This window comes from Tachypleus tridentatus, chromosome 9, assembly GCF_004210375.1.
Source record: "Tachypleus tridentatus isolate NWPU-2018 chromosome 9, ASM421037v1, whole genome shotgun sequence".
In the NCBI taxonomy this organism is placed as follows: domain Eukaryota; kingdom Metazoa; phylum Arthropoda; class Merostomata; order Xiphosura; family Limulidae; genus Tachypleus; species Tachypleus tridentatus.
This window is the reverse complement of record NC_134833.1, coordinates 87,752,385-87,774,167: the sequence shown is the minus strand read 5'-3', so window position 1 is coordinate 87,774,167 and position 21,783 is coordinate 87,752,385. Positions and strand designations below refer to the sequence as shown.

At 33.6% G+C, this 21,783-nt stretch overlaps 1 pseudogene across 1 annotated transcript in view; it reads right to left on the bottom strand.

Moving 5' to 3' along the window:
- The window catches only part of LOC143227419 (cyclic nucleotide-gated channel alpha-3-like), a 414,301-nt pseudogene that overhangs the window by 367,594 nt on the left and 24,924 nt on the right, over nucleotides 1–21,783 (bottom strand). The window contains exons 2-3 of the transcript XR_013014995.1: nucleotides 1,605–1,898; nucleotides 209–514 (exon numbers count right to left, since the gene is read on the bottom strand). The product of XR_013014995.1 is annotated as a cyclic nucleotide-gated channel alpha-3-like (transcript). The remainder of the gene's footprint in view (nucleotides 1–208; nucleotides 515–1,604; nucleotides 1,899–21,783) is intronic.

The following is a 21,783-nucleotide window of genomic DNA, read 5'->3' as shown; positions in this document are numbered from 1 at the left end:
TGGTACTTAAATGTATGACATTTAACGACCGTATTCTGCAGCTCCTTCATAGATGAATTAAAAATGCCACAACCGGTTTATACTCTCTTTACTGTTAGTGCCTTATCACAGAAAAGTTTACTTGTCTATAACGAACTTTGAGTAAATAAAAAGAGTCGGTAAGAAAATAAAATAAATAATTATAAAGAAAAATTTGAAAAGTACTTACTTTTTATCAAAGGTGTATTCCTGTATTTTTCTAACCTTTTAACAGCTATGGCCTCTAGTCGGATTCTGGCCGCTGGATAATCCTTCAACACATCCCACATGTCTTTTTTATATAAACAGAAAAGGTCCGAATAGCCCAGGGACCGCACTGAAGCTGTTCGACGGTTTCCGGCGGTGCCCATGTTTAAAATACTGATTTCACCAAAGTAACTTCCTGCTCTGAGTGAAGCCAAAACAGTTTTTCCATTGTCAGTGACCACTTGAAGACGGCCGCGATTCACTATGTACATTTCTTTTCACACTTCTCCTGTTTTTTTTCAGAATAATTAAAAGAAGGATAAAACAATGATTGTCATTAATGAATTTTAATTAAACAAAATGTAAGTTTGTACTAACATAAACGTTTCCTGTCTAATTTACAAACCATAAAAGTATTGAAGAAAAATCAACATAAAATATCTCTAAACGCACTTATAACTTTAACTTTTATGGTGTATAAGAGACAAATACTATTACACAATAGTTACAAGTATATCTGGAGGTAAGAACTAAACGAGTTATATTTATTAATAAATTATTCTTCGAATTTTTTATAAGGATTAGCACTCATTTGTAGACGTAGAAAATCTAAAACATTATAATGTTACAGTTTAGCTCTGTTCTTTCTAAGCTTCTGATTGAATATGATAACTCTATCAACAGCTAGAATTGTTTTTTGTGGTTGGAATACTCTGAAATAGCTTTTAGAAGTTTCAGCACTGATGATGGAATATGAAGTAATTCCGAAACGTCCGCAATTAAAGATTTTTTGGCATTACCATGTTTTTAATATTTATTATAAAACTTCGTTTCCTATCTGGCAAATTGGTGGTAAGTTTATATTTAAAGAATTTAAATAACTTTTTCATGCCTTATAACTTTCAAGCCCACACGTTTATGTAAATGACTTGATCTTATTATTGAATTAAACTCTTTCTAACGTATAAGTTAAAAAAACCTAGTTATTGCATTCTGACATAAAACTGCGTCACTTCAAGAACTACACTAATATCAGTACTAAAACTTACAAATGATATATAAGCATACATTTATATTACTTAGTTACACAACTCTGTATTTCTTCACCTTTTGACCTTTAAATACTAAAACTTCGTTTGCAAATAATGTATTTTGGCCCAGCAACGGGATTGTATAATGTCATGCGTTAGCGACTAAGACCATGTTAAAAAAAACGTTTCAAAATATTCATAACCCAAGCAAGTAGAGTAAGACTGCCTTTAGAAGAAATTCTCTTGAGATGTTTGTAGACTAACATTATAAAGAAAAGTTTCTCAAATACTTTGTCTGTGTAATAAAGACAAGAACAACTGATTTTCTAACGTCAAGAATTCTTGTACCTTTTCGACAAATGTAGTCCCCTGGGCTAAAGAGAACGGGTCTCAACCGTAACACCAGATCACGGATAAATCCTGCTTCCGTATTCTGAAATATTTCGACACGTTTTAGAATGTTCAAGTGTACGTGGATGGCAATTTCGGCTTTAAGTTTGTCTGGAAGGAAGCCAACAGATCGTTCTTCATCAGATGATTTCTGAGTCATCCACAAGTAGTCAAACCATCTAATGACTTTGTTTTGAAGATGATCTGGTACTCTACGCAACCGCATGTACGTTTTGATTGCATCCAACTTTGCTAAGAAAAAACAAACACAATACGAGTGAGAAAAATTCTCTAAACTCAAATTCTGAATAGCGAGTATGTAAGAAAGCCCTTTAGAAAATAATCATTTCTATTTATTAATAAAAATACATAGCGTAGGCCTCAATGATTTACCAAATACTATATTGTATTCATTTTGTCACATGCGAATATACTCTCTTAAACAGTTTTTGAAACGAGTTAGTGATATCTTATAAAATTCGAAGATGCATTAACTCTGTTTCATTTTTATGATACAAATATACTTTTAGTCACCATGAAAACTTACAGTCAAACTTAACTTAACTTTTATAATATCTTATTAAGTTTCAATATATTTATCAACTCCAAGATATACTGAGAGGAGCTTGGATTAGTAATATAACAAAGCAGCAAATCCTGGAACGATTGGTGAACGATGCACCTCTCCAAACTAGTCAATTAACCGTAATATTACCGACTTATTTTTATAACTTTCGCTATTTGTGGAGTCAACATATTAAATTATATTGAGTTATTGCACGTCTTTTGACTGTTACAGCAACCAGAGTAAGAAGCTAACCAGATGTATCAGGTGAAATCACTAATTTTCTTTTGTAAATGCGTGAAGGATACCAGAAGTGGTCTATGGATTTGTTTCTTTGTTTTTGAATTTCGAGCAAAGCTACACGAGGGATATCTGCGCTAGCTGTCCCTAATTTTGCAGTGTAAGGCTAAAGGGAAGGCAGCTAGTCATTACCACTCACCGCCAACTCTTGAGCTACTCTTTTACCAACGAATAGTGGTATTAACCGTAACATTATAACATCCCTACGGCTGAAAGAGCGAGCATGTTTAGTGTGTCGGGAATTCGAACGTGCGACCCTCAGATTACGAGTCGAGTGCCTTATCCACCTGGCCATGCCGGGCCTGTGATTAATGGGATTAATTACATTATTAACAACATTTTTTGTTTATATATTAATATAATTAATTACTTTATTAATGGCATTTTTAGTTTATATATTAATATAATTAATTACATTATTCACGACATTTTTAGTTTATATATATTAGTGGAATTAACTGAATTTTGTACGACATATTTACATTATTGACAATATTTTTAGTTTATATTATATGTGTGGCTCATTGAAAAATTGTGAAATGAGAGGATTATTCTGTCTTTGTAAAATTAAATGGCAAAGTAAATGACGAGAGTAAATAAATTATGTCTCTATTTTTTTTCAAAATGTCACAAAATGACATGTTTTACTTCAGTTAAAGTTAAACTGCAAATGGTTAGCAGGTGTTAAAAGTAACAATTCAACAATGGTAGGATTTCATTTGCGAGTTTTGAAGTTTTCAAGATTAGAACAAATCTGTTTCAAAATGTTAAATCACTTTTTATATGTAACTAACCAATCATAATAACGAATCACAATACACTGTTTGTTTTCTCCTCATGACAATTGTAAAGCAGACATATACAAATAAAATAAAATAAGACAAATTATACCTTTCTCTAAATATTTAACCACAAATACAAGTACTATTTAAATGAATTATAAATAAAGTATCAGAAAATCTGTCAAAGTTGTCATGGTTATATAAATATATAGTGATTGAAAACTGGCATATAAATTCACTAAACATAAGTTTATGTTCTTTTGCATTTCGCACAAAACTACATAATAGCTACCTGCAATAGCAGCCTCTAATTTAAAGTGACACATTATAAGAAAGGCAAAATTCACCACTATTTATTATCAACACTTAGATTGTTCTTCTCAATGTGAATAGTGGGATTTGGCTGTCATTCTAATAACACACACCGCTGCAGAGTGTGAAGATAATGTTGTTGTTTTTTTGTGGCAACGGAACGCAATCCATGGATCTAAGCTTCACATCCCAGAATGTTAGCAATACACCCGTTTTACAAACAGTGTTCGGTGTCACATCAACATATGTCAAAATAGTAAATCCGATTTTGATGCCTCTAAACATAACAATGATCACACGGGAAACTGTCATATCAACGACTGTCGTTCATCTCTGGGTTTTGTATTTAAATTCTCGACCAATGATAGAAATATGAAACCTTGAATGCTAATCCATTCCTAAAGGGCTTATTGTACAAACATGTTATATCATGGCGTTGTTAACCTCGCATGTGTCTACCAGTACTGTACTCTGTGCGTTAGTTGTCTGATATCTTCCCTCTACCGACAGGATTGTTTCAAAATGAGCATCCATTTGATTCTATGTCTAATAGGTGTTTCACTTCTGAAAAGTTCTGACATTATACTTCTAACAAAGTCTCTACCGGCTAACAGGTGTAAAACATTTGGACTTCTACAGGGAAAAGTAAGTGAAAACTCAAGTGATCACTACAATAACAAATCTGTAATTCAGTGAGTATAAAGACAGAAATGGTTTATTGCTCTTTCAAACATTTGTTGTTATTTTTATAACAGGAATTGCAAATCAAGAATATAATTACCGATAAATCATTTTATCAAGTGTATTCTGCTCTACCTTGATGGATCACACTATATGATTCTCGCGGATTCAAATCCCTGTCACACCAAACATGCTCGCATTTCAGCTGTGGGGGTATTATAATGTTACGGTCAATCCCACTATTCATAGGTAAAAGAGTAGCTCAAGAGTTGGTGGAAAGTGGTAATGACAAGCTGCCTTACCTCTAGTCTTACACTGCTAAATTAGGGACGGCTAGCGCAGATAGCTCTCGTGTAGCGCTGCGCGAAATAAAAAAAATTCTAGAGACATTTTTGGTGTAGTGCGAATTATTCAAATAAAGTAGTACAAGTTTCCTTTAAAAATCACAAGAATGTGGAGCAATTAAAGACGAAATAAACTTGACATCTTATGTCATTAGTACATGATCAGCTTTATAAATGAGTTATTATATAAAATTGGAAAATATGTTTTTATAATGTAAATCAGCCTGGAGAATGCAGATACACATTCCGTACATTAAGAGTCTATGTAGACATACATAGAATATTTAAATATTATAGCTATGCACGGAACATTTTCAGTCATTGAAAACATATGTATAGAAAAAAATAAGGAGTGTTTAAACAAATCATGAATTCTGTGTATATAAGGAATATGTAAAAATGATCGAGAATTTAAATATTATAAGACATCCAGCCACATAAGAAGAAAAGTGTATTTTATATCATACGCTAATTAAATGTCACAAAATACTCGGATATAAGAGGAACATGAATTAAAAAAAATCATATTTATGAGTTATAAGCTTTATGTGCGATATGGAAAATATCAAAGGTTAAGTTAAGTATTACAGTATTGAGTGTTCTTAACTGACACTCTATTCATCTTCACTCACTGTCGCTAAGTGTTTAAAATTGCCATGTTATAAACCGACTTTAGCTTTTCTATAGTAATAAACTGACATTACTCAAGAGAACGATATATTTATTAGAAGGCATTTCTGCTTTTTTTTTAACCTCCTCTTACCATATACAATAATCTTTCTGCCTATGTAGGTTGTTGTTTTTTCGAGACGTTGAATTTACTAAAGTTCTCGTCATGGGGAAAGAAAATCGGCTTTATTTTATTCTCATTTCCTTCACTGTTTTCACATTGTCACAACTTTACAGCTTCCGAAGTTTTATAAATATAAACAGTCTTTATACCTCGGCAGTTGTTGGGAACTTTTAATTTTTAAAGCAGTAAAAATCCGTTAAAGTTGTTTTCTGAATGTCGTTAAAACAGGATTGTGAAAGAGGAAACAGTTTAGACGAACTAACTGGTGAATATTTAGAAGATTCCTGTGAGGCTACAAATGTCACACAATGTCATCTTAAGACAAGGTACCCTTAGATGTATATTTAATTTTAAAACAGCTCTCATAGAATCACTCTTTTGATATTGCAGTTCAACAAGCGTTGATAGAGCTTATTTATGCTTTAAGGTGTATTTGAATATTTAATTTGTAGTAAAAACTAATACACAAAATAGGAGATTAAGAATACACTCGCCAGGTTCTATAGAGCTGAATTTTTTCGGTAATAATGTAATCAGTAACATGAACTTAGTTTTTAAAGTCTTTTTAGAGTTAGGTGGATGTGAAAATAATATACAGGTAGGAATAAAGCCACAAACAGATTTATTTTATAAATAACGGAATAAAAACTACAGAGTTGTGAAAGTGAGCTTACTAAAATATGAAACTGCATAGATTAACAAAAAGATACATCTTACAGTGTCATTAATATATCTTATACGGTCAGACATTTACTCTTTATGTTTTCGGTGTCGATCACTTCTCTGATGATTGAAATATTACTTTACGAGAATTATATTACGTTTATTGATTCTCTACCACATGCTTATTTTGTGATAATTTAACATTAGCTCTTCATTCATATACGAAGAGTGTGGTAACTTATTGTAGTTTCGTAATTAGCACGTAGTAGTACTAACGTGAAAAATCTTTTTTTTTTAATATATCTTATGTTCACTAAATGGAAACGTAGGTTACTTTCTTATTTATCCAATTGCACTTTATTTTGTATTGCTTTTCCATATATTATATCTGAAGTGTTGTTTACAAACTTGTATTATTTTATACTTAGAGATTTATCCAAACCAAAAACCAATTGGCTGTAAAAATGAGAACAACCAAAAAATTATTTGTTATTCAAACAGCGACTAAAAGAGTTGATATCATCTTTTATTAGAATGTTACCAAGTAAATCAATATTACTAGATACATGGCTCATAACTGCTTGCCAAGAAAAATATAAACTCCATAACCGGTTTAAAATTAATTTAACACGTTGGTCGTTTTTAATAAAGATAGCATAAACATATAATAATTACTATTTGGTCACATTTTTTTTGTCAATACTAACATATACACAATCATATAAAGAACGTACAAACAACAAGTAACTTATATTTGTGTTGTTGGTAATGAAATTTTAAAAAAATCATGATATTTTAAAACTGCTTATAGTTTACTTTTCAATAAAAAATTTTAATCCATGTATCCGAAAATATCGATTGCTGTGGTCGCATTTTGATATGAGCTGTTTTAATTGCCGTTTGTGTAACAAATATATACTTTTTTCTCAGTCGCATGTCTTTTTTTATTACAGTCAAGTTTGTTTTGGTTTGAATATCTTACCTTATTGCAAAAACTACAATATATCTCGTATTATGCAGAAAATAGAATTGGCTTTAGAATAGTTTGGTCATTACAATGAATCCATTTTTCATTTACTGAAATAAAACCAACTCAACCTTTCTTGTTTTGCCTGTAGTGCACACTTTACTTCAATTTAAACAGACGATCACATATCTTAATTTAATTACTCAGCACACATATAATACAAATATTTTCTCTTACTTTACCACTACCTGTCGTAACGTTACAATCACCAAGTTCAAATACAACTAACTCTTAAATATTACCAAGCCAGGTGTGCACCTTGAGTGGTGTATTACAATTGTTATAAACTAAATATCTTGTACTCTTCACTCTCGAACAAAGTTAAGCAAATCACCCATTCTGATGATCTTTTGAGCATCAGGAACAACAAGTGTTTTAACTGTTTGTTCCTTATCTATATCAATAAGTTTGTTTCACCTAGTGCACAAAGATTCTGTGCTGACAGAATGATTTATCAAATAAGAAAGTATAACTGTTCAAGTGCTTGAAGAAAATGTACAGGGTCTTGTTGACAGTATGCATTAAATGTATCACTAAGTGCAATCTAAGGCTGTATGACCCACACTTTCACAGCTCTTGATCAATTAACTAATAGATTCATTTGAGTGTTTAATAAGTTTGTTGCGCACAGCTTTGCTTCATGCAATGTACTGTAGTAATTTATTAATATAGACTGACAATCCATTACTTTCGGGAAAAAAAAATTTGGTAAAAAGTAAACGATTCTGATGCATGATTAATAGATTGCTGTTCCTGAATTACAAACGTTGCACACCACTGGCTGTCAGGAATAGCTTTGTACCTCTTCTTGTAAGACGTTAACAACGGGAGCCTGGGTCGAAATATCTTGTGAGAACAAATATTCTATTACAGCAGAATACAATGTGTTTATAAACCTAGCGATTATGTTTATCGAGTGAAGACAAAAAAGACTATATGTTTGCACCAACATTCAACAGAGGTAATCCTTGTGACTTATGTATGGTGTAGGAATATATTCTCACAAGAGTAAATTAGCTTTCAATTAAAAAAAAATATTTACCACATGAAATTATTTACTTTTCAGAATTAATGTTCGTGACCACCATTAAACTTTATTTTTATGTCATCAACGATACTGGTTTAAACTACACTATATGTAACAGAACACATAGCAAATGTAGTTCCATTTATGAGACCAAGAGTCACGTCAATGATTATTTTGAGCATAACCGTGTCCAATCTATATTATTATATCTTTTTTCAAGATAGCTGTGAGAATGTTTTTCTCGCTATTGTTAAATAGCTTCTTGGAGACATTTGAACTATGATATCTAGAATAATCCACTGTATCGATAACCAGCAGATTTTTAGTTTTTGTTTATTTATCTCGTTACACGTGTATTTGGTGGGTAACAGACACATCGTGCCAGTTGGAAGATCAGAAAGTATTTTCAACATATCTTTCATTCTTCCATGTACACAGTCATCTTTGAAACATAACTTAAGTTCTTGCAGCATTCTGACATCATCAGTAGTAATATGATCAAGACGAATCCTGGATACTACGAAACAAGGCTGTAATGTATTTATCAGCAACTCGTCATAGGAAAATCAATTTCTTCACAAAGTTACAGTGCCAACACACCCAGTGTGCTTTTTGCAGCGTTTGATGAAAGAGAAGAATATACTGGACCTTCGGACAAAAAACGCTTTGAAAACGATAAGTTGCATCAACTAACCCATCCATTTTTAGGTTAAAAATTTCTCTAAAGCTAAGATGTATGTACAACACATTCATATCTTTTTGCTATTATGAACAGTACTTCATACTGTTTTCGTAATCAAGTAAATATAATGATGAAATCCCATTCAAACTCTTGATTTTCTAACATGTTGAAGTACCGTCCATTTATCAATTTCTCATGTAAGCAAATTACTTATAATTTGTGAAAGATTCCACTATTTAGTTGATGTATGAGAGCATGACGAAGATGGTAGAAGAGAAATATGTGGTTTAATCTAAATAAATCAATGTGTGACTGCATTGTAGTTTAACATATCTGAATTACCAGGCTGTACTTCTCTTGATTGATGCTGCCCACCTTTACCACATGGAAAATGGTGTGGAAAACACAATACAACTAACAGCTTGCATCTTGAATGTAGGACAGAATCATTAATATGTAGCATTTAGAAAAGATTGGTTGTCTTTTCTTTCTCCCTATTAGCATTTAGAGTATAGATAGTATATTTTTGGATACCTCTGCTTCCTATTCCTGTGTAATTCTTCTGACTATTGGTTCTCTGTCCAGGAGTTGCTCACAATGTACTTTAGCATTATACTCTTAGGTGACGTCAATTTTAGCTTCATTAGTATCAATGTTGAAGTCTATGATGAATTTGGTTATTTCTTGGAAACAGCTGAATGCACCTTATGCATTTTAGTGATATACTGCTAAACTACATGTTTGTGACTAGGTATACTGTGCCAACATACAATAGCTATCCATGCCTTGGAATAGTTTCTTCAGGCTTGGGTAGCATTTTCAAGGTTTGTTGAAAGGGCAGAGAGAAATTAAAAAGGGCAGAGAGACATGAAAAGTTGAATTCTGCACATTGCTGACCATGTGGCTTAGCAGTAATCGTTTTCCGGGCACTATTCTCATTTTGGTTAGTTTGTTTGTTTGGAATTAAGCACAAATCTATAAAATGGGCTGTCTGTGTTCTGCTTACTACGAGTATCGAAACGCGGTTTCTAACGGTGTGAATTTGCAGATATATCGCTGTGCCACTGTGCCAATCAGTAAGTTTCACATTGATTCAGCTGGACAGTTTCTAAAGGAACTAAGTCAAGCATTAAACTATTTAACATGCAGTTTAATTGAAATATTTCTGCACTGAATTTCTTTATAGATGTATCCCGTAGTCAATCCATCAGCAGCAGCATGATACTGTACTATATACTCTAGCAGTGTCTCAAAGCAACAGCAGTGATTGGTCAGGTGCACTAACACAATTGTACACATTCACATTTGTAACAGAGTTTGATACACGACATACAAGAATACACAGTATGTCTAAATATTTTTGTGTTGTAGTGTAAAAGCTATTTTGAAGATTTCGAGGGGTTTACTTTCATCCATAGCTTCACACTGTAGAACATAATGTCCTTAGCTTGCCTTATGTTTTTGCAATTCACATACATCACTTCTTTTAGTGTCTGGTTCATGTCACAAAGTCTGTAATTAGCCCTTCTAATACCATATAATACATTAATTATCATCCTAATGTTATGACAATAAAATTAAATGTGACTTGAATATAACAATTTAAAGCCAGAAGTATTTATTTGAGGTCTAGTGTAGTACACTTATTAGTGTTATTGAAAATGTTGCAGATATTTTTAGTTACTTCACGTTCAGCAATATTGCACAATTCAGAACAAATCCACGTAGCAGCCTCGCTCCCACAAGCATCACTGTTACATAAAGAAACTTACCGTAAATAACATTTCCATCATTGTCAAAACATCATTTTGTAACATATTTGTAATTCTTGTTTCTTTCGACTGTTTTTTTTCATGCTTTTTCAACAGGCTTTAGCTCTTAAATAATGAGAATCAGAGTTTGCAGCATAAGCACATCGTTTGCATATTCTTTCAGTTGGGTCTTCTTGACAAGAGTGCTTTATCCTATTATGTATAGGTTGAGGATTAGCAACATACCTATCTTTAGCATATCACTTTACAAGCGATGAATTAGTATAATCGTTATCCTATGCTCGATGCTTTACTAGAGATGGATTACTATAATAACTATCCAAAGCAATATTCTTTTTCACAGATTAATTACTATAATATCTTGCTCGTACACAAGTTAGTATTAAGCTTGAATTACTTTTATAATATTTATGTCTAATATTTTTGTGTGAGGTTTAGAGTAATAGAACTTAAATGCTGTAAACCTTTTTCTCTAGGTTTGCCTTATACTTTTGCCTGATTTTGCTTTTATTTACTGTATTACAGATTAGTTTAAAGTGTGCTCATATGTTGGTGTTTGTGTGGTTGGACCATTCTAACAAGGATAGGCATATAAGAACACTTATATGTAGCAACTAGATGTCCAACTTCTGCATTATACCGTGCATTAACAACTGGATGTCAAGGTGACGTATTGCACCTGAAAATCTCATATATTGTGTCAACCGAATTTCAAGAATTTAAACCAGCATCTTTTTCATTACCAGCTGACCATTCAGAAGAAATGTTAAAACTAATATCTGTTGCAAGCATATTATCATTACTATATTTTGCCTACTACTTTTTTTGAACATCATATCTACATGAGCATTCTGATTTTTTAAAATATTTATTGCTTTTACATTTAGGATAAACTGTATAAAGACATAACCCAGAACTACTCTCAATGTCCCCATAACAAAAGTCATCATCAATCAATCAATCAATGCTGTAATATTTCATGTACTTCATTACGTGGGTGGCACATATTGATATTCAGTAGCCATATCATCATTCTTGCAAATTCTAAAGTTTCAAGAAACTAAAGCTTCCAATAACAACAAGGCATTGCTTAACAGAAATTACTCTTCGATAGACATCAACATTATTTATAGAACACTATTCTCTTTCAGATTTCAGAAAATTACAAAGATTAAATAAACCACAAAATATGGAATATAATGCAAATTATAACTTAGAAACATATACTTGCAACATTTGGTATGATCTGGTGGTTAGAGCACTCACAACATGCGACTTGCGGGTTTCGAATCCCTGCCGTACCGAATACTTTCGTCCTTTCGTTCATAGGGACATTACCATGTTATGGTCAATCTCCCAAGTATTGCCAGTGGGTTATGATGACTACCTATCTTTACTCTAGCCTTTCACTGCTAAATTAAGGACGGTTAACGTAGATAGCCCTTATTGAACTATATCTGTCATAAGATATTAGTATTATACTTAAAGTACTATCAAACCTTGCATTATGTTGAATATAGAATCTGTAAGTTGTGAAGTGGATTCCCATGCTAAGAAATACATTCAAAGTGCATTGAAATCTACATTAGGCTTTTCATGTAGCCTTCTCAAAGATTGTCCAAAACTAACGAAATAATCAACAACTATAAACTCTTTATCATGATAGAAATAAATAACTACCCATTACAACTGCGCTTGGTTAACTCGCATGGTTGAAAGCACATGAGAAACGCAAAATCCAAGAGCACATTCCAGAATATCAAGCACATGTCTATGTAGTTTCCTTTCCATTTCCAAGAGGAAATGGTTCCTTTATAAATCGGCTCCTGTCCAGTTATTTGGTTCCTTCAACAACGTGATTGTCAAATGAAGAAATGCAATAGATCTAAAACAGCCTTCAACATGAAATGTAAACATAATGCCATTCTTATTATTTCTTTGAGTTATGAAATTATACATTGTTCTTACGAAGATTAAAAGAGTTAACCATATTAAGAATGCATTGAAAGCATAGCTTTAAGTATATTATAAAGTACTGATTTTGAAAATAATAACAGGCACTCCAAGCATTATAATAAAGAGAAATCTCTTTTTTTTTCTATTCTAGAGCTTAGAGAATGTACGAGAACTGCGAGTGGTATTGGCAAAAGATATCACGGTAACAATTTAGAAATTGCTAAGACACAATTAGAATTTAAACCCTTGGAAATTTAAAATAACATATAGAAGTAAAAGCAGAAAATAAACGGTTGGGAATAGAAACTGGAAAAACGTTTATAGCTAGAGTCAGAAAATAGACATAAACAAAGAGAATTACAGTTAATATGAGAAGATGGCAGGGTAATTATGTTGATGGGGCTCGTGAACATGAATAAAGCGCTAATGTACAGTTACTTATGTTTTACGAAAGTGATGTAGCTGTGTTTCCATGCTTTTGAAATAAATATGCGAGAGCAAAGAATAGCAGCCACAGGTGTGATAAGGAACCTGCTTCATGCGTTATATGTAAAGGCACTAGATTATATAATAAGAATGCGGCAGCTCACGAATTAAAATGCGATGTAGTGAAATGAGCTGGCTAAAACGAAAGGTGAGTACAACCTGCTATAGGTTGGCTATATTTGAAGGCACAGAAACTCATGCAAAGAGCTTTCTAGCATGTCAACTAGCTAGTAAAAGAGGTATGTAAGTAAGCAGCCCAATGGTTAATTTACAAATTATTAGTGTATCCTTTAGTTCGAAGATGTCAAAACGCAAGTGAAAGAGGTATGTCAGTAAACAGCCCAAAGATTAGTTTACCAATTTTAGTGCATCCTTTAGTTTGAATACATCAACTACCTCGTGAAAGAGGTATGTCATTAAACAACCAAATGGTAATTTACCAGTTTTTAGTGTATCCTTTAGTTCGAAGTTGTCAAATACCTGGTGACACAAATATGTCAGTGAACAGTCCAATGGTTAATTTACTAGTTTTTAATGAATTATTTAGTTCTGATATTGCCGATCCTATCGGATGATTTTTAGTAATAGAACAGTGGTTGATTCTTCAGCCAGACATGTGAAAGCAGTAATTTTAGATTCTACGAAATCAGAAACAATAGCATAACAGTTGGAAGTGATATTCTCATGAGTCAGGTTTCTTGAAGAATTCTTACGATTTAAGTAGCGATTTTAAATCTATTATAAAGCAACAGGAGTAAAATGAAACTCTTTTAGATCTTATAGAATCCAAATAAATTAGATGTGTGAAAGGGCAAATGGAATATTAAATATTTCTTGACTGGGATATGATATTATCTCTTTCTGTATTTGAATACCGAGATGTTTCCTAAGTTACAAGATTTTAACCCTATGAGTTACTGTAGGTAGAGATGTTAAGTGGTCTTTACACTTAGTTAAACTAAGTTGGGCCAAATCTGAATAATGAAATGTATTAACATATGAGACATTATTTAAGTTAATAAAAGGCAGAAGATACTCAGAATAATAAAAAAGAGCAAAAGCTTCACTATGATAAGAACTTGAGGTAAATGATTTAGTTGAGATACTGAACGCAGTGCCCGAAAATAGTTTAGTAGCAAGATGGACAGGTCTTTCCCATATAGTTAACTGTGGCGGTAAAGTGGCATATAAGGTAGGGGATAAAGAAGTAGTGGAACGGACGTATCATATTAATTTGCTTATGCCATTGTATACAAGAATATGTAATAACCTGTTTAGTGGCTAGCAGTAACGAGAATAAGCACAAGCTGCCGTAATAGAGTCTCTTACTACTATAATTTAATTTTACAATACATTATCGAACAACGTGTAGTCATCGACATCCAGATGCTTTCTCACGCTTGTTATTAAGATCACTCTTTTATCTCGCTGCGATCACACTGAGTATATTATACATATACAGAAGACCTAAGATCTATCCAACTAGGGATAAAACGGATGTTGTGTATGATGTTTGGTTATACAAATGAATAGAAGAGTAATAATTTGTGAACGTGCTGGTTTGATCCATGAGTAGTCAAGGTGGAACGGAGGATTTTCTCTGGTACTTTTATATGAAAACATATGTATGGATAAGACTGTGAACATTTTGACTGGAATATGAGGTTTGTAAGATATATAAGCAAATAATATGGCAGAATTTTAGATCCTAGGAAAACATCGATAATAGAAATAATACATTGTTCAACGTATCCAGAAAGATGATGGGAACAGTATGTTATGAAGATAGCTGCAAGGAAAAATCAGTTGAAGCTGAAACAAGTGAGAAAACGAAAGAGAGGAGAGTAGATCGAGAGATGTGAAAGATAATGAATAACCTGGGTGTATGTGTTTCTTATAGCACAAAGAAAGTTGTTAGATTTTTGTTTTACTCATCGTTGCCAAATTGTAATATTTAATTATATAAGAAAAAAGTGTTGTTTAAATTGATGTACTATAAATACAACAAGTTGATTCAAGCTGAGAAATTGAAAATAAACGTATCTATTTATAAAATATTACTTGCTATAAGCAACAACACGTTTATGGTTTTGAAAATCCCCAAGTAACGACTAAATGAAAACCTAACAGCGCGTGAAAAAAAGAATGTTATACACAGATCCTCGTTAAAGGATTTAGAGTGTACTCATTCGAATTATGGAGCCTCGATAGAGTCCCGTATCGTTATTTTTCGTCACTACCTCCCTGTTCTGGGAGTGGGTAATTTGCGCGCCTGCTGCCTTCCTTGTATGTGGTAGCTGTTTCTCAAGCTCCCTCTCCGGAATCAAACCCTGATTCCCCGTTACCCGTTAAGACCATGGTAGGTCGACAGTTGATAAGGCAGACACTTGAATGATGTGTTGTCGGTGCGAGACCGTGCGATCAGCCAAATATTATCCAGAGTCATGGATGATCCTTCCGCAGGTTCACCTACGGAAACGTTGTTACGACTTTTACTTCCTCTAAATGATCAAATTTGGTCATCTTTCCGGCACACAGGCGCTCCAGCAACCAGTCCAAAAACCTCACTAAACCATTCAATTGGTAATAGCGACGGGCGGTGTGTACAAAGGGCAGGGACGTAATCAACACGAGCTGATGACTCGTGCTTACTAGGAATCCCTACTAAGGGAAATAATTACAATACCCTATCCCTATCACGAAGGAGGTTCAACGGGTTACCCAGTCCTGCCGGACAGGGGCAATCACACGCTGATTCCTTCAATGTAGCGCGCGTGCGGCCACGGACATCTAAGAACATCACAGACCTGTTATTGCTCTGTCTCGTGCGGCTAAACGCCGCTTGTACCTCTAAGAAGATCTACTGACACGTGTGATCAGTCGTATATTTAATAGACTAGTCTCGTTCGTTATCGGAAATAACCAGACAAATCGCTCCACCAACTAAGAACGGCCATGCACCACCACCCACTCAATCAAGAAAGAGCTCTTAATCTGTCAATCCTTCCAGTGTCCGATCCTGGTGAGTTCCCCGTGTTGGGTCAAATTAAGCTGCAGGCTCCATTCCTGGTGGTGCCCTTCCGTCAATTCCTTTTAAAGTTTTAGCTTTGCAACCATACTTCCCCCGTAACCCAAACACTTTGGTTTCCCGGAAGCTGCTTGCCGAGTCGTTTAAGGAACTCAGGCGGATCGCTGGTTGGCATCGTTTATGGTTAGAACTAGGGCGGTATCTGATCACCTTCGAACTTCTAATGTTAAAGCAATAACTCTCGAGGGAGTTCTTGGCCTGGATTCTTTCCTTTTGCTTCTCATCCTCATCTTTATATTTCTCAGCATCCTTAACCATTCTTTCAATTTCGTCTTTAGACAGACGACCTTTAATTTTTTTTGGCGAAAAAATAATATTTTAATGTCTTCATACGCTTTTTAAACGTTATTTTATTTCTGTCAGCATTCAATACTACTTTTGTTGATTTTTATATATATTATTTATTTAGTATCTCATGAGTTTTCAAGAAAAAAAAGAAACCTAGCATATGAAAATTTTAAAACCATACTATGTCCACCATTTTGCTCAATAAACAGCTTACTAGATTAGCTAGAAGCACGAAATACAAAATTTAGCCTTCCTTGGCAGGGGCGGAATACAAACCCGCGCCTCTGAAGAGACTGGGTCATTAATCGACCTGGTCACCTTAGGCTCCCAATAGGTTACCATATTGACGCTGAGCTTCGTTCGGACGCCCGATCGACATAGGTATACAGCAGAACTCCCAACCTCAAACCGTCCACCAACTCCGGCCTCCAAGTAGCTGAATTACAAGAGAACGCCACAACTCCCAGCCAAAGTGAACTCATGGTCCTTCCTAATTTTTCAACTGATAGATTAAAGAGATAGAATACTGTCAACTGCACTCGATGTTAACCCTTGAGATATTCTGACCAAATGCGTTTTGATCTTCAATCGTGTGAGATAAAAGTCCAGATATCATCCTCTTTTTTCTTAGTGATTATACATGATTTGTGTATTCAAAATTGGATTTCAAAGCGTGGAAATAATGGGAAGAAAGCAAAAATAGAAAAATAAACAAATTCTTCCACCTTATTAATGCGATTAACACAGAAACTGAATACTACATACGTGTATGTAAGCAGTACAACTGCAATTATAACAGCAAGCTCGCTGCTGCTCGTAGATTATATTTCAATTGTTTAGATAGAAAATCAACTTTGTTGCTTCTCTTCTTTGGTATTTTCAAATATACTTTTTTTTTTACTTTAGATTTATCTTTTCGTTTTATTCAATTGTCATATATAAGTTTTGTTTCTGTATCTCGTCGATCTCTTTTCATACTCGCGAATACTTAATTATAAATGAGGAAATAAGTTGTTCACTTCAATATGTATTTTATATACATAACCTCCAAAAAAAAGAAAATCTAGTCTACTAACATTTTAGTATTCTGTAATATTCTCTTGTGTATTTTTGCTTATAACAAATCCACATCGAGCTATCTGCTGTGTCCACCGAGGTGAATTGAACCATTGACTTTAGCGTTGGAAATCCGAAAACTTATCGTTGTCCCAGCAGAGGACAACATTTCTTTATAAAACTGTTTATTACACCATATGAATTCGAAATTGTATATTACTAAACTTTCAATTATGATCTGAAACCATTATGTTAAAGTTACTTTCAAGCACTCAGAGCAATTATGTTAAATTTTTACAGAACCAGACTGTTGAGAAATTTATTTTATGCTTTTTTCTAAAGCTTTCATTTTTTTAAATTTATTAAAATATTTAACAGTGGTTTAAATTAGAAATGCCTAAACAGTCTCCAAGTACTTGTTTTCCAAGAAGTGCTCTAAAGCTGGCTAAGTCTTTGCCAAAGATAATTTGGATATTCCTGTTATTTAATTAGTAATGCTGCCTGATAAACTTTTCGTATTTCTTAAAACAAAAGTTTTCATTATTGGTCAATCAAAAACTGATTATTCGTTCAGTTTCCTGCTAATCTACTCCACAGCTATGTGTGGTAACTGCTAATAGTTTCAAAGTGATAGGCTAAACGAAAGGCAGCTAGCCAACATTTGGTAGTTCTATCACATTTAACATATTTTATTGATAATAAATACTAACAGCCAATTTGTTTTCACACGCCGGTTGTAGTTTTAGTTTCTACATTTAAGCATATTTTTTAAAATAATTTTCCTGAAAAGGCCAATTATTTAAATATCATGCTCTTTCAGTAATTTGTCTTCAGGTAAGTGATATAATTATGGTTATTATTGTTCTTGACAAAATGTCTCATTTTTCTTAAGTACGTTTTACAGTGTTTCTATGAACTAAAGAAGTTACCATCACTGAAGATAGTGTTATACTAGGCAGATAATGTTCCATAGAATTTTAACATGCTTACTGTTTCACTTTCACAAGACTACAACACAACTATTATTATACATATATATTGTAATATATTTAATATTATTTTAATATTTCTGTTTGTTTCAGTTTAATATATATTTAAATATTGTTAGATGTTTACTTCGCAACCCCCCTTATTTTCTAAATATATAAAATATTATCGAGTTTAAGAATCGACAATACGCTTTAGGGTATCTTAGAATATTGTTGTCAAGTAAACTTTCGACAATGTCGCCTTAAAGTTCATAAATCTACACGTCAAGAGACAGTTTCATAATATTTTTGGGTAACAACAGTCATGATATTATAAAACTCTAAAGCTATAATTGTGATAAACGCTTATTAATTGGAAAACTACAGATATTTGACCAGGAATCTTTATAGATTTCGAACATTACGAACCGTTCAGAGATTTTACTGAAGACACTGTATGACTTCAGAGGTGAAAATCTTACGTGTGTCTGTGAAGCAGCTAACTCAGGCCAGGCATGGCGAGGTAGTTATGGTGCTCGACTCGTAATCTGAGGGTCGCGGGTCCAAATCCTTGTCACATCATACATGCTCGCCCTTTCAGCCGTTGGGGTGTTATAATGTGCGATTAATCCCACTATTCGTTGGTAAAAGGGTAGCCCAAGAGTTGACGGTGGGTGGTGTTGACTCGCTGCCTAACCTCGAGTCTTATACTGCTATATTAGCAGTTAAGAAAGAAAATTGTGTTGGCAAATATGATAAATTTAACACATATAAATATTTGATAATATATAAATTAAAAATTCCGGCTACTTGAAATCGTAATACGTAACGTGCGTAACATAATAAACTGGAGACTAGTCCGAGATAAATTATAATTCGTAACATAATAATCTGGAGACTTGTGTCTGAGATCTGAATCAAAAACAAAATTCATTCTAAGATAAAATTCAAATATTAATTCAATTTACATTTGTCAGTACCAACAAGATTTGATCATGTCTGATTAACAAGGTTTACTGGAATCATTTTCCTCGAATAACTAGAAGCATGTAATAAAAGTGAATTTCTCAAAATTGCACACATTTTATAATTAAAATTAAGAAAAAAAATAATTAAAAGGTGTATTACTGTAATATTAGTGGATGATGATTTGTGAGAGGAAGCATTAGAGCAGGGGTTCTTAACCAGGGGTGCCCGCACCCCTAGGGGGTGCGAAGATGATTCCCAAGGGGTGCGAGGATGCCCATGAATAATTAAAGCAAATCTATATTTTTACATAAGAGTATGCTTTATATTTCTCCAGGGGGTGCGAGAAATGATTACTGATTTGAAAGGGGTGCAAACACTGAAAAAGGTTAAGAACCACTGCATTAGAGGAATACTCTAGTTTTTTCCACTATCCAATCAGAAATGAGTGAGAAATCTGATTAAAGCTCAAACTTACATCGAAGTACAAAAAAGCAAGCCCTTATTAAAGCCAAAAAAAAGAGAAAAACAAGCTTGTATCCAAGCGGAAAGACAAAGCAAACGTCAAGAGAACGAGCAAACCCGTATCAAAGCAGAGAAAAATATCAGGCTGAAATAAATGGAAATTAGACTCAACTCCAATCCACTAAGGGTTGGGCTTTATATAGAAATATAGAAAGTTGTCCATAAACTTCCCATGGGAGGTCATTTATTTGTCAACAAGACATGTGACAAAATTATGAAACATTCCTTTAGGCCAAAAATTAGGCGAAATATTTCTTACTTAAAACAAAACAAAAACAAACTTGTCATATATGTCAACTGGTCGAAAACCTAACCAGAAATTTCACATTGTTCCTTTTAAATCTCTCCATTGTGCCCCCTGCTAGTACAGTGGTATGTCTCCGGATTTACAACGCTAAAATCAGCGGTTCGATTACCCTCGGTAGGCTCAGCAGATAGCCTGATGTGGCTTTGTTCTAAGAAAACACACACAAAGCTCTCCCAGCGTTCGAAGATTCCTTCAGTCTACTGATTATTGATTGTGTTGGGCCTTTACCAAACACTCCATCAGGAAACCAGTATATGTTCACTGTCATGTGTATATCCACCAAATTCCCTGAAGTTATTCCCTTAAGAACATTTTGGCCAAAACATTTCTTAGGCTTGGTTAATTTCTTTGTTTTGTTGGATTGCCCAAAGATATTCAGTATGATTTGGAATTGAATTTTATGTCTGGATTTTTCAACAGGTAGTTTACTAGCTTGGTGTTAAGCAGATTAAATCTGGTACATACCATCCCGAATCTCAAAGTGCTCTTGAGAGATTCCATTTCTACCTCAATAAATATGATGTGAAACGACTATCTTGATAATGAGAACAATCGAGATGGAGTTAATTTACTATTAATTGATGTTTGTAAGTTAATTCGTGAGTCGCTACGGTTTAGCCTGTTCCAGTTGGTGTTTGGCCATTCAGTCGTTGTCCTTTGAAGTTGCTGAAGTAACAATGGTTGGAAGATGACACTAAAGAAATGCACTTACTGGATTACATTTCCAAGTTTTGGTCCAGACTGTTAGGTGCTCCTGAACTGTGGTTATGACCACAAGGCTGAAAAGCCTAAGTTCTGTCCTGGTGAAATGGTATTAATATTGTAACCCAGTATAGGACATCCACTCAAGGCTATGTGCCATGTTCCCGATGAGGTTGTTCGGAAAGTCAGCGAGACATTCTATGTTGTGAAACTACCTGATTGTGGAAAGCTGCGTCATGTCAATAGTCAATATGATGAAGCCCTATCACATCCGAGATGCATCTGAAGAAATTTTAGCCGTTGAATGTTCTACTGATTCTGGTAACATTCTTTTTTACTTAGAATTCGTAAATTTGAAGACATTGGTGGTAAATGCGACATTAATCTAAATAATTCTGATATTCTAAAGAGGTTTATTGATAAAATTGAATAAACTAGATATAACACAAAGTGTGACCTTTTGAGGGGATATTGGGCATCTAACTGACACACCAAAATAAATCTTTGCTTTTGTTACTCCTGATGGATTATACAAGTACAATGTAATGCCGTTTGGGATGAAAAATTCTCAAGTAACTTTTCAATATATCAATAATCTGTCAAGTGTTAGAATTTATGTTAATAATATTGTAATATATAGTAACACCTGAGAAAAGTCCTTATGTGCATTACGTGGCGTTTTTCAGAGGCTTGGGGAAACGAATCTCACTGTAAATTTGGTAAAAAGTGACTTTTGTAAAGCCAAAGTTGTTTTCTTGGGTCGTGTAGTAGGCCACGGTAAAGTTTTTTTCAAGCCAAAGTTGATTGCATTATGAATTATCCAACTGCTACAACCAAATAAGATTTG